The sequence below is a fragment of the Sciurus vulgaris genome, assembly GCF_902686455.1.
Source record: "Sciurus vulgaris genome assembly, chromosome: 13".
Lineage (NCBI taxonomy): Eukaryota > Metazoa > Chordata > Mammalia > Rodentia > Sciuridae > Sciurus > Sciurus vulgaris.
This window is the reverse complement of record NC_136474.1, coordinates 32834847-32849259: the sequence shown is the minus strand read 5'-3', so window position 1 is coordinate 32849259 and position 14413 is coordinate 32834847. Positions and strand designations below refer to the sequence as shown.

Sequence of the window (14413 nt, the reverse complement as noted above, 5' to 3'; positions counted from 1 at the left end):
CTTCTACTTTCAAATCTTTCTCTTTGTTTCCACATTTGATGGAGAACATGCAGCTCTTGTCTTCATGTCTCTCTGTGTCATTTCATTTAACACAATAACCTCAGTTCCATCCACTTTCCTGGAAATAATAGAACTTCATTCTTCTTTATGGTCCAATAATAATCTGTCATATATATGTATGTATACATATATATATATTTATGTATATGAATAAGATACATGTACACATAAATAACATTGAAAATATGTACATATGTATATAAAGTATACATGTATATAAATTTATAAAGTATATATGCATACATACATAGACATACACCTATATATGTTTATATGTATACATATATACATGCTCACTCACACCCACATATGTGTAACCATATTTTTTTCTCCATTCCCCTGCTGATGGACACCTAATTTGATTCTGTACCTTAGCTATTGTGAACAGTGCCACAATCATCATAGGTATTCAGACATCTCTATGGGCAGGCTTAATTTCCCTCAGATCAACACTTAGATCTGGGACAGCTGAGTCATAGGAAAGTTATATTTTCAGGTTTTTGACAAGCCTCCAACCTATTCCCAAATTAAATATACTAAATTACACTCCCACAATGTATACGTGTTCCTTTTTATCCATATCTCAGTCAGTATTCATTAATTTTGATGTGTTAGCTATTCTCAACTGAATACAATCAAATCTCATAATTTTAATTTGTGTTTTCTTGATGGATAATGATATTGAGCATTTTTCATATGTTTATTGGTTATTTGTATTTCTTCAAGAAAGTGTTTATTCAGATCGTTTTCCCACTTTACTGGTTTATTTGTTTTTTTTAAGTGGTTTGAGTTTTTATATATTTTATATGATGAGAAAAAATAATTGATAGACAGCCTACCCACAGCCTCTCTTCTGGGAGACACCTCTTTCCTGGAACCTCCCCAGAATCATCAAGGACCTGGTCTTTCAACTTCGCTGTGAAGAACCAAGTCCACTCATCCTCTCATGTGACTCATGTCCCATCAACCTGTGAACCTGCTCCTTCTCATGTGAACCAGCACACATGAGGAAAATCTCCCTACCTCTCATCTTCTAGAAGATTTTCCATTGCCTGGAGACCCTGTTCTCTAAGAATCAACCACCAGCCAGGATGCAGCCTTTCTTCACCCTTCCTTGGACACAGACTGGGAGCAACCCTTCTCTGTCTGCAGCCAGGATGTTCTACAAATGAATCCTCACCTGACCCCAACAGCATATTGGTTGATTTCATTTATATCACTAATTTCATACAGCCAGAGGAAAAAGATTGGTCAGTGGTTACTGTTAAACTGAAATTCCTGAGACCAAGGATATCTTTCTATCCTTTCTACACAAATGGACTTAGAAATCTAATACAATCTTGATCAAAATCCCAGCAGAATTTTTTTTTTAGAAATTAACAAACTGATTATAAAATGTATGTGGGACTTCAAATGACCTAGAATGGCCAAAATAAGTTTTGTGGAAGACCTGAGAATTTATATTACCTGATCACAGGGATGAAAGAATAACAAAAGTTAGAGTAATCAGTCATAGGATATCAGCATGAAGGTTGGCATACAGGCCAGTGGAAATAAAGAGACAGCTCAGATCAGATCCACATACAAATGGTCATCTGATTTTCAAAAAAGATTCTAAGATGATTCAATGGGGAATGAATAGTTTTTCAACAGAACAATAGAAGTGACAGTCCAAATAGAAAAAATAATGACCTACACATTTCATCTCCCATCATGTGTAAGAGGTTGGATTCTGATCTGCCTAAATGACATCTAAGTATTAGGTTTCAGCAGCTGCATGGATTTCAGGTCAGTCAATGTACAGAGGAGTGAAAATCCTTCAAATAGAGCACACTCCTCAGGACAAAAGGTACTCAGTTGAATGGCTTAGAAATATTCTGCAAATCCTCTGTCCTTGAGGCCTGGAGACATTATTTTTTAATAATAACCTTTGGGAGTAGTGAAATCTGTGGTGTAAGCAAGATATGTGATTTGCACATGCATGAAGCTAACTATAACATGTTACCTAGGTAACACGATATGACCATGGAATAGATAATAAAATGGACTGTTTTCCCATGGAAGCCACTTTTTGCTCTTTGCCATCTTTTATGCTTGCCTCTTTATTAGCTCCGCCCTTAAGCCTTATAGCTGAACTCCAATTAACCTGTACAACATCTGTAAGAAAAGACCTTGTGCTTGATTAAGGGGCCATCACAAGGTATTAAATTCAAGGATTTCAAATGATATTGTAGTGGATTATTTGGACAGGCTCTATATTTATTGATGAGTGTCTTTACAAGATGAAAGGGAGATACAGATGAGAAAGGAGAAACACAGGACATAGCCAAGGAAAGAAGTGAGGGAAGCCTATGGTTATGCTGCCATAAGCCCAGAACACCTGCAGCCCAACAGCTGAAAGAGGTTGAGAGGACTCTCCCTCAGAGCTGGCTGGGGAAGTAGGGACCTGACAACACCTTGATTTGGGCTTTGGTCCCCTGGAAACTTGAGGTTGAAAATGTCTGTTGTAAGGAGCAAACTTGTGTGTGAACATCAGCAGAAAAATAACAGAACACTCAAAAATTAATTCAAATGTGTGACAGGCCTAAGTTTAACCTAGGACAGTTATCTAATCTAGAACTATAAAGTCCACATGATGAAACAGAAAAAAGTCCTCATGACCTTGGTTGAGTTAGGGAGTGACATTTTTTTGTGAGAGAAAAAATGAATGCTATTCATTAGCAATAAATCAAAATAAATAAAAAGAAATTAAAACAAATTATTTTAAGAATACACCATGAGGGAGCACCTGAAGAGAGCAGGAGGAGGTGGTGTCAGCTAGAAGTTGCTGCTCTTTAGTGTAATTGGCAACCCACCAGGGGACCTTTCTCAGACTCAAGTTAGAAGTGAGAGTTGAGATAACTGAGGCCACCATTTCTGTTCTGAAGTCCTCAAGGGGAGAATGGATTTATCAGGAGTGAAAAAGAAGAGTTTCATAGCAGTAAAAAAAATAATAATAAAAGGTCCAGCACTAGAGATCCCCCTCCTACCAAAAGCAAGGACCACTCTAAAGACAAAGGGACCACCAAGGACATGAGTGAGAAGGACCATGGCAGGGATAAGTCTAGGAAGAGGTGTAGTGCTTCCATTGGAAGCAGTAGTAGCACCAATACTCTGTGCAGATCCACCTCCAGCTCAGGATCCAGAAGCATCACAGGCTCCAGCAGTGTCTCCAGAACCTCCTCTGCATCCAGTAGCTGGGGAAGCTCCAGCACATCCTGAAACTCCCATTCCAGCAGCTCCTCTAGATTCCCCAGTCCTTCTGGGTGCTGACAGGGCAGGGGTTGCAATCCTCCTCCAAAAGTCAAACCACATAAAAGATGAAAAGGACAGCAAAAGGCAGAGTCCTTCCCCTAAATCCAAAGTGCATGTTGGAAGCCTCACCAAGAATGTGACCAAAAATAACAACATGGAGATATTTTCTACCGTCGGAAAAATTAAAATGATTGACATGCCTGTAGAAAGGGTGCATCCTCATCTATACAAAGGCTATGCATGTGTGGAGTTTGAGAATCCAGATGAAGCTGAGAAGCACATGGATGGAGGACAAATAGATGGCCAGGAGGTCACTGCTACTGCTGTCTTGGCCCCCTGATCTAGGCCACCCACCACCCCAGTGATTCATCCCTCCCAGGAGAATGTGGCTGCCTCCTCCTATGTGGCATAGGTCACCCCCAAAGAGGAGAATATTCACTTTACAAGACAGAGGTCCCTCATGAGCAGACAGTCCTGCTCTGCAGGACACTGCCATCAAGAAAACCACTCCATTCTAACTGTTCCAGATAAACAGACCCACCAAAACTCATCTATACCTTATTTTCCACCCAGGTCAGGGCTGTCACTTTCCTAGCTAAAGGGTGTTTGCAGGAAAGGACCCCTCACTTGGGTTGGCTTCAAAGGCAGCAGTTGTGGCCTTTCATCTACAGGCAGGTTCTGGCTGCAGAAGTGCTGATGGTCCAGGAATGAGCCCATTGAGGTGCCCTGCAGTTTTCTGGTTAGAAAGATCACCTATTACTGTCTGTTCAGTGGCAGAGCCATAAGGGTCCAGCAAGCTTCCAGGTGGCAGTGTGTCCCAGACTATTCAGAGATGACCTGAGCCAGTCTGGAACACCTGGTTATACCCTTGCTCTTGCTGGGCTATATCCACAGGAAGGGGACCAAGCCCCATTCCTGTTAAGCCTAGTATTTTCCCTGGTTCTTGAATACTCTTCCACCCTCTAGGGTTGTCGCCCACCTGTTAGTTGCTATGCATCCCTGCCTGACATTTCCCTTCTTCTCTGAAATTGATGAGCAAGTTTTGAGCCAGCTCTGCATGATCATGACTGCCATCATGGTGGTCCTGCAGGATACCTTGGAGATGTGTACATTGCTTTTTCCTCTCTCTTATTGTACATTCAGTACTATAAACTTGTTTTGAGTTGTGTTACATAGTATCATTTTAGATAAATTTGGGATTGTACTTTTTTATGTAGTGATGAAAATGTATCCAATGAAACTAGCATGAGAATGCAAAATTTAAGAAAAAAACCACTGCTAGGAATGTAAAAGGCAAAACTGTAACTGGAGGAAACATCTCACAATACAGATACCTGACAATATACTCATGTCTAAATGCACAAAGCATACTTACCATTTTGTAGATACAATAAAACTCTACTTAAAAATTAGGTAAAACAGACCTGAATTTAGGAGGGGAGGGTACTTGGGATGGAACTCAGGGGCAATGGAACATGAACCACATCCCCAGCCCTATTTTGTATTTTATTTGAAGACAGATTCTCACTAAGTTCATTAGTTCCTGGCTCTTGCTGAGGCTAGGTTTAAACTTATGATACTCCTGCCTACCAAACTGCTGGCACTATAGCATATGCCACTGTGCTCAACTCAGTAGACATACAAAATTTAAAAGACAATATATGAATGGTCACTAAGCACATTAAAAACACACTCAGTCAATAAATAAACACAAATGAATAGCACACTAAGATATGTCCACATATGATACTTATTAAAATAGATCTAATTAATAAGAGTTGACAGTAAAGATTCATGGTAAGAATATGGAAAGTCTAGAACTCTCACACTCTACTGTCTGATTAAAATGATACAAACACTTTCAAAAACAGCAATTTCTCTAAAATATAAGCATGGAACTACCATTTTGTTCTCTATCCTACTCTTAGATATTTACCATGGAGAAATGAAAGCATGAATTTACACAAAGATGTGTATGTGGATAATTATAAATATTGTATATTTCAAAATTGCTAAAATGTAGACTGAAATTTTCTAACAAAAAATAAGTATGTGAAGCAATAGATAGCATATAGTAATTTCTGTGAAATAATGTATCAAAACATTACATTAGGCCTATTATGCCATATAAATGTGATTTTTGCCAAATAAAAATTAATATAAGGGCTGTGGATGTACCTCAGTGGTAGAACACTTGCCTAACAAGTGTGAGGTATTGGATTTGATGCTCAGCATTGCATAAAAATGAATAAAAGAAAAATATTTTCAAAAACACTACAATCTATGACTCTCTAGACAACATATCAAAGAAAAAATATATAAATGATGAAGATTGGAAATTAAAAGTGTAGCATCAATACTAATAGCATAGACCTTAAAAGATAGTCGAGGAAACTCACAAACAACTCAATGTTCTTAAATTCAAGAAACTGCATGGAATCTATTGATTTCTTGCAAAACAAATATGCCAGATTTAACACACAAAAAATGATCAATCTCAATAGAACTGCAATTTATCAAAGATTCTGAACCACTAATGTTATCCCACCAGCTCAAGATACGTTCCTGGTTAATCTCTTCCAAAAGATAAAAGCTAAAAAACTATTTTCTGACTCATTGTTTCAGCCAGCACTAAAGAAATAACAAAAAACAGACAAAAATTAGGAGACAACTACAGACCTAAACCTGTCATTAAAGTAGATAAGGAATGCAATGAAGTATTAGCAAGTATTACCCAGAAACAGGCCCACATCAGTTTAGCCAATTGGGTGCTAGGCAGAAACAACAGGAAATGAATTAAGGTCTCCTAGGGCAAGGTGAATGGGTAGAGTTGGAAGTAGGGACCTTGAAGACCCAGGAGGGTGGAGGACATGCTGGATTGGAGGGTGTGGTGTGGTGTGGTGAAGCCTCTTCTTCTTGACCCTCCCTGCTGTCAGGATCCCTTTGTGATGAGAGAGCAGAGCCCTGTGATACAGGACTGGGCCCTATTCCCCTTTGCTGAAGAGAGCTGTCAGGACTCATTTGTCCATAATGGACAGTGCAATTTAGTTTATGGAGAATTCTCTCTTTCCTCTGAATACCATTAGTGCCTCATGGCTGAACCCCAGATTCACCACCTGGGCAATGGATATGATCCTTGGCTTTGTGTGTGGACTGGGGCTCTTTATCCTCCTGTTACCCTGCCTCCAGGGTAATCCATCTTTCCCAATACCAAGGAAAAGGGAAAAACCCAAGTCAAGAAACCCTCAGGCCAGACCCAACAGAAAAATAGATTCTCTCTTCTGTACTCTTCTTTCCACTTTTCCAAAATAAATAGAGACACTTCAGAAAACAGAAATCTCAAGACAGATCAGAGCATCATTCTGGGACAGGTGGGGCAGGGCAGGGAGGGAGTTTGCACTAGGTCTTCTATCAGAAGTTCTCAGACCATCCAAGTGGTGAGCTGCAGGATCAAGAGAAGAACACACATTGGGCCTCAGTTTCTGAGGTCTGGACTCCTGAGAGTTGGGAACCTGTAAAGAAGGTCAGGCTTAAGGACTGGCCCATTGGTCACCTTCTTCTGGAAGGTGTCTTCAGAAACAACTCTTTCCTCTGAGTTTGACTGATGTGAGGGCTTTGCTGAGCCCTGAGGGCCTCCATCACTAGTTGGAGTCAACTCTGGCCTCAGGGAAGAGAACCGTGCCTGGCAGCCTAGAAGAGCCTGTGGAAATGAGTCTGATCCTGAGTGGAGGAGCAGTGACTGAGGACATCCCTGGTTCAGATAAAGGAGAAAGTACCCCTTTATTTTCAAAAGAAGAAAAATGAAGTATTTTGCCACTTTATTAAAGCTGAGTGGATAAAAGAGTCTTCATTAGCTCACTGTAGAAAATTATGCTGTTCAGAAACATGGAATGTCTACAGCTGGACTAGGAAAGCAGAGGAACAATAGGGCACCAGCCTCTTTTTCATTCTTGTTGGTCAGCATCCAAAGGTGAAGAAGGGGCAGAGCAGGAACAGGAAGAAGAGTGGCATTGTGAAAGGTAAGTCCCTGCTCTTTCAACCGAGAGGTGTCTTGCTGTCCCCTATCCCAAGAATCCAGAGCCATATCCCAGAGAATGTCAGCTGAAGAGACAAGAGATGAAGGATGCTGAGAAGGAAATCATCATATCAGAGACACTTCTCAGGTTCTGTTCTCAGAATGAAGCTGTGGTAGGCCAGGGAAGGGTGATGTCCATTATGACAATATGGGCCATCATGGAGCCATGCTGTCTGGATTTGAAGGTGGAACTTCCTGGTCAAAGTGTGGACAAGCTCTCACTTCCCTAACACTAATTCCTCTTTGAGATGGTCCAATTTTTCTCCCCACAGAGTGGTTATGAGTACAGTGGCACTAGTGGAAGTGGAAGCAAATGACCAAGAACTACCTTTCTGCGTGCCTTCCAATATGTATCACACGTCAGGAAGTTTTGAACACTGGTGCTTGCCCTCCAGAAACTACTCTCCCACATTCTTCCCCCTGTGTACATTCCACTAACCATCACTCTCCACAATAACCAGATCTCCATTTTCAGGTTACACTCGTTGCTGGAAGGAAGTGGAATAGACTGAAGCTCTGGTTTTACTTTTACAAAGATAAGTAACTTTCCACTTCCTGTATTCTTCTGACTGCTGCCTATGATATGATCCAGCATCAAAAAAACCTCATGGGTCAGAGGAAGCCCTCAGTTTGAGCAGGATGTGGGTAAACCTCTGGGATATGGGAGAGTAAAGGCTTTGTAAACTCGGGGCATGGGGCAGTGAGGGGCCATGGACCATAGGTGTCTACCCTTTCCCCACCTGCCCTACTTCCTGGCCCCATCTGATCCAGCTACAGCCTGGGCCTCTTATGTCATACAGCCACCTAGGCAATCTTTGTGAAGACAGTACCTTTCACAATGTCTTACAAGGACATGACGCAGATGAAAAGTACAAACCAGAGTCAGCTACAGCCCACCAATCATGAACACTGCCTGTGCAGGATGCTGTAGACTGCCTTCCTCCCCTTGGCTTCCCTTGCTTCACTGAGCAGACAATCTCTGCTTCTGCCTGCCACCTCCTCATCAGACCTAATGACTTCCTCTGTGTCTGTTGGGTCACACTCATACCTGAGTGCCTCTCAGTCACCAGAGTCTGTGATTCCTCTGGAACAAAATTCACCACAACCTCATGAATTTCTATCTACCATCTCACCATTCTGATCCCATGGCCTGCCCTCTATGTCTGCTGGATCAAAGCCTGACTCCTCCTCAATGTGACTCAATGACACTCTCATGGGAAACCACACCACAGAGCTCCTCATCACCCAACTGCTTGTTGCCTGCTTCTGAGCCAATGCCATCTCCTGTTACACTGCCTTCTCCTGTCATATCCCCTTCTACTTCCCATCCCCTTTTCCCTGTTCCCTTCCCTTCTCCTGTCCCATCACCTTCTCCTGTCACATTGCCTTCTCCTGTCCCTGCAATGTCAAGCCATGTCACCTCCACCTATCCCATCTCATCTCTCTCATGGTGGCAGATGGCTACCACAGTCTGGTGTCTCTCCACTGATCCAAAAACTGAGCCCAGAGAGACCATGTTTCACACCCACCCGAAGACACATCCTGGGAAAATCACCTACTCTCACAGGCAGCAGCTGAAGTTACCTCTTTCAGTAAACCTGATATCCCCAAACTGCTGGAAATACTGATCAGCAAGACATAAGAACAGAACACTGGTAATGGAAAGACAAAAGATGAAACAGACCACCCCCTGAATTCTCCAGGAAGTACAGTAAAGTCACTGGGAAAGGAACAGGACATCACTATCCCACAACCCTAGGACACAACAGACAATCCAGAGCAGCTTTCTTTTCCTCAGCACCTTTTACAACAAAGGCCTGGGGGACCACTTGCAGAAGAAATGCAACCAGTTCTTTAGGGTCCTTCCCTTTCTTCATAGCAAGTCCCTTGTGGCTGCTGTCAGCATGTCTGGAACCTCTGAAGACTTTTCCTGCAAACTTTCTAATTCCATTTCAGTTTAGGTGCTGGATCCGCCCAGATGACTCTATTTCTCCCAATTCTTGTCCACTCTGCTGTCCAATTCCAGCCTGTGACTCCAACATTGATCTGGTCCCAGTCCCCATCACTGGCTCAGATCAAGAATCAGGACCAACTCACATCCTCTCTCCCAAGCATGCCATCCCACTTTCCCCTGAACACTGCCCATGAATTTTCAGGTCCTACAAGTCAAGAGGGTACCCATCTGCTTTGCCGTTCTTCTTGTCAACACCTAAAATATCACCTTTTGAGTAAACAACTACAACAGAGACAGCCTTTACCTTATTTGGTCCAAAAGTCTCAGAAGACCTTCAGTCATCTCACTTTTGAGAACAGGACATCCTGTAACCATAAGCCCATGAAAAAGACCCCAGTGGATTTCCTCAGCCTTGAACTGAGGAGAAACTGGAGCAGCATCTTCAAAGGAGCTTCATGCAACATCCATTTGGACAACCACCCAATGTCTACCCATATCTGAATCTGAAGGAGTCCTGGGACAGAGTCCCATAAAGAGGTCAGGCAAAGAATAATTGTGGGTCTTCCTGGAACTCCATGTTTACAGATGACAGCAGCTGTGTTATACAGGGATATGATTCAGAGAGGCCAGAAACGTTTCAAGGGGGCATGATTCTTGTGCAGTTTGGTCTTTCCAGGTGTAGAACTTATCATGTCTCTGCCCCACCTGGAAATTCAAATACCCACAAGGAAACTGGGGATGGACCATCCTTAAAAGGTAAGGAAGCCTACACAAAAACCTCCCAGGAGCTCTCCCTCTTTGATGCTGACACTTGGTATGTGCTGGAGGGACATGTTACAAGTTTAAGAGTGATGCACAGGTAGGGCATACCCCTCAAGGTCCTCAAGAACATGAATCGATTCAAGATGAAACACTGTGAGGCTTCACCACTTCCATATCCTCCCCTTCCCTCCTCAGCCTCCTGTAACTCCAGGGATGACTCCATTGCCCATGATACCAATGTCCTGGGAAAACCCATTCACAAAGGTCCAGGATTCCAGAAGGTTGCAAAACCTTCAGTTCCCACCTCTCTCTGGCACCTCACTTGAGTCCCTGAGCACAAATCCATTTGGTGACATCTGTGGGCTTTCAGAATCTCCATCACCTACACATAAGGGCAGCCTGATCTCTCAGCCTCAGAGTTAAATTCTTGTGGGAAGAAATTGGAACAGTGATGCTCTTCTCAATTCTGGAAGAGACACACTGGAACCAAGTCTCAACCTTGAAAAAGGCAGACAAGAGCCATTGCAGACTAGAGGGGTGAGTTCACAAGGATCATGCCACAGTCTGACATCAGTTGGGGTAGGATCCCAGTTTTTAAAAACTGAAGAAATCAGAGAACTTGAGGATGATGAAGAGTGTTCTGACTGGGCAGTCTCCATGGAAATAAGGAAGACATCAAAATCCCCAAATGTTCATATTAATCTAGGGAATTTAGAATCTTGGGGAACCAGTAAGAGCCCCTCCCCCTTTAGAATTTCTATTTCCCAGGACCAGGGATACTCATTCCTGAAAGCACACACTGAGCCACAGAACCAGCCTCAGGCTCTGGCGACTGGTGTTATCCTGCAAGACTATGCCACTCACATGTTTCGTGAGGACAGTGCCTCTGAGGTACTCTTGGCTACAGACATCCTAGCTTCCCAGGAGAGACTCTCCAGCTCCCTCTGCATGTCCACTAGCAGTGTATCAACATCCCAGGGGCTATACAGACTGTTAACCAGGGAAGAGAGCAGCCAGGCCCTGCAGGAGCCCCAGATCCTTCAACCCCAGGACTCAGAGAGGTGCAAGGGAAATAGGTTAGGCCAACTGGCCAGAGAGGGGAGAGTGCATGGCCCAGGTCACAATCCCAGAAACAAAGGTTTTCAGGAGAGTGGCCCTCCTGTGCTGGAGAAATGAGCCTCTCTGTCCCTGTAACAAAAGTCATAGACACTGTGTGGGACAAGTCCTCCAAGGCTACTTCAAACAGGCATTTTGGGACAGAATAAAGAACTTTATGCAGTGTGTTTTCCCCAGGAAATGCAAAGGGCAGGCCAACTTCCTACCCAAAATCATGACACCATCAATTTCTACCCAAAGTCAAGGGTCAGTCACAAGCTGACTCTTTACAGACAAAAGGGCATCAGAATCCCAGGCACTCATGACCACATTTGGAAGGATCATAGAACAGAAAATGAAGTTTCATCATGACATTTCTGCCTCCAAGAAAAATGTACTCTAAGAGGAACCCCAGGCACCTGTGGGAGGCAATCCCGTTATTCCAGGTTTCCTCCCTGCCTGGACCAAAGGAGAGTAATGGAAGCTATGGCGTGTGGTCACCAGGTAAGCTCCAGGGGCCACCACCATACAATGAACAGAAAAAACCACCATAAGTGTCTGCAGCTCTGGCCAGAGCAGGTTCAGGGTAATCAGGTATCCCTGGCCACAATATCTACTATCCAAGATACTATGCTCTTCTGATACTTTTGTTCTCTGGTCAAAATCAACATGTTTCTCACTCCTGCCCTGCTGGGACAAAGTTTTCTCCATAACTGAGACCATACTGAGAAAAACTGTCCCCATGTGAGCCTGTTCTTTGTTTAATAATGACTTCTTCCTAAGTGAGATGACAACTGCTTTATTATATTGCTTGGAATAATTAGAGAGGCTTCTGTCTGTTGTGGTGTATCATAGGGAATGAGGTCATATCTGTTTTTCATGACAATGGATTCTAGAAGAGACTGGACATGCAGGGAGGTAACAGAAGCATTGAGTACCTACCCCTACACCACATTCCTTCATTATACATTATAAATTCATGACTTCATTATTCATTACAGAAATAATATACTGGTCTTGGGATTCTAAAAGATGGGACAATCCCACGAGGACCCTCCTCCTAACGTCTGAATCAGCTTTTCCCTCCACACTTACCTTTGTGGGATGTAGGGACTGGTGTACAGGGTTACCACGGGACTTACTAGCTTCTCATGACACAAAAAGGGCCCAGGGAGATTGGGGAGATGGGAGGTTTCCTGGCCTTGAATTATAGGTGGTCAAAGAGTCTTGGTTGCTAGATACCTTGGTAGCAACAGAGGTACTTTGAAACCCTGCCTTACAGATGCTAACATGGAGATGGGCCTTACCAGCTCCTTTTAACTCAGGCTGAATGACTTGGGCATGTCATCTTCTTTTGCTCCTGCCTTCTTCATCTAGAGCTGGGATAAAAATTACTACACCAGTGGCCAGAATGGAATTGCAGTTCAGACTGCAAGGGAACTGCAAGATGGCCTCTCAAGGCTGTGTCACATGCAGCACACCACCCATCAACCCTGTCTTCCACCAACATTGATGGCACAAATATGCATACAATATCCATCTGACATTTGGGGGACAGTGGGAATAGCTAGGGATGTGGAGGATTGAAGTAGTTCCAAAGAAAGAGGCAGAGTAACAAGGTGATACCACAAATGTTGTCCTCAATGGGAAGTCCTTGAACTCCCAGTACCAGCGACCAAACTCGGGGGAGAAAACATCATGATTTCACCCTGGCTCCAGTCCTGCACACCCTGCACTGGCTCCCAGGTCACAGGCCTGGAGAAGCCTCTTTAGTAATGACACAGGCTAGAGAGGATGTAACCCTTTGGTAGGAAAGATTCACTTCCTGACATTATGTTGAATGAGGCTGCCTGTCTTTACCTCTTTAATTACAGAAGAGATGAGTTAACAATTGGTGAAGTAGCCAGGACTAGGGAATTCTAGCTTTGACTCCCAGTTTAGTGATATTTATACATAAACATAGTCCTCCCATGACAACTTCAGTGGAAGGTGGGGACCCACAAAGGCCTAAAGGGTGGTCTGGGAACATGCCCACAAGTACTAATGAGTACATGAATGGATTCTATGGGAATTGGAAACTGAGGAGCCACAGATGACCTGTACTTCTCCTTTGAAGGCAATTGTAGCCTGAGTAGAGAATCAGCCTGGCCTGGTGCTGGGTTCTGGAGGCAAGAGAATGATGTCTTCAGCAGATTTGGAGGGGCTAATGGGCAGAGGCTGCTGAGCTTGTGGGATCCTGTTTTACTCCATTGAGTAGCTACAGAGCATGGGTGGAGAGGCCTGGGGAGTGAAGGAACTGTGCATCTGGTTTGCCATCAAGTTCATTAGGGCCTGATCCTAGTGTTCTGGCAGAGCCCAGCTTTGCTGACTGAGACCACTTCCTATCAGCCATTTTCACCTCAAACATCTGGGCCATTGGAGGCTGTGGTGACCATTCTTGCTTTCTGTGGCCAGAGATTCCAAGAGGATTTGAGCTACTCCAATGAGGTACTGGTCATCTCTGTTCAGGCTGCTCAGGCTGGCAGAGACCACATGCAGAGGACCTGTGGCAGTGGGCATGGCTGGGAGCCACAGCACTGAGGCCTCAGAGGTCAGGGTAAGGCAGTGAAACCAGACACAGGAATTTGATGCACCCTGAGAGCCACCTCCAGGCAGCCCATGCACTAGACCACTGCCCAACTAACTCCTCCTTCCCTGTCCCCAGTCAGGGGTCAAATGTACAGTGATGACCTGGATTTTTCTGTGCCCTGAGTCCTCTTTCTCTTACACCAACCCTGCCATAATATATACAATATTAACTATCACCCATAATCTACTAGGGGCTCAGTAGGTTCTAACTGCAATGTTCTTTCCCCAGGGGCCTGAGACTTCAAAGTCAGCCCCCAAAGGTTTGTAACAAGGATACAGATCCACGAAGTGGAAGGGTGACTTGGTAGGGCTCCTGCTCATTAAGAGGACACCACAAAGGATTGGCAGATCCATGCTGTGGGGAAGGTTGTGCATGGTTTCCATGGGTTTCTTTCTAGCTCATCTCAGAGAGTTCCTGGTTTCCAAAGGGGTTTGTGATACACCACTGCATCTTGGGTCAGTTAACTTGACCCTATTCCTTACTGTCATTTCACTTTATTTCCATTCCATTGTTGTAATACTAGAAATCCAGTGCCTTCAGAGAT

General features: G+C 43.7%; 2 pseudogenes across 2 annotated transcripts in view; one reads left to right on the top strand and one right to left on the bottom strand.

Annotated features, from left to right (window-relative positions):
* LOC306642606 (thiosulfate sulfurtransferase/rhodanese-like domain-containing protein 2) overlaps positions 1 to 14413 on the bottom strand; it is a 68779-nt pseudogene that overhangs the window by 14385 nt on the left and 39981 nt on the right. The gene's annotated exons all lie outside the window — the stretch shown is intronic.
* LOC306642708 lies at positions 3002 to 3694 on the top strand (annotated as a pseudogene). Its single transcript has one exon. The product of its transcript is annotated as an uncharacterized misc_RNA (transcript).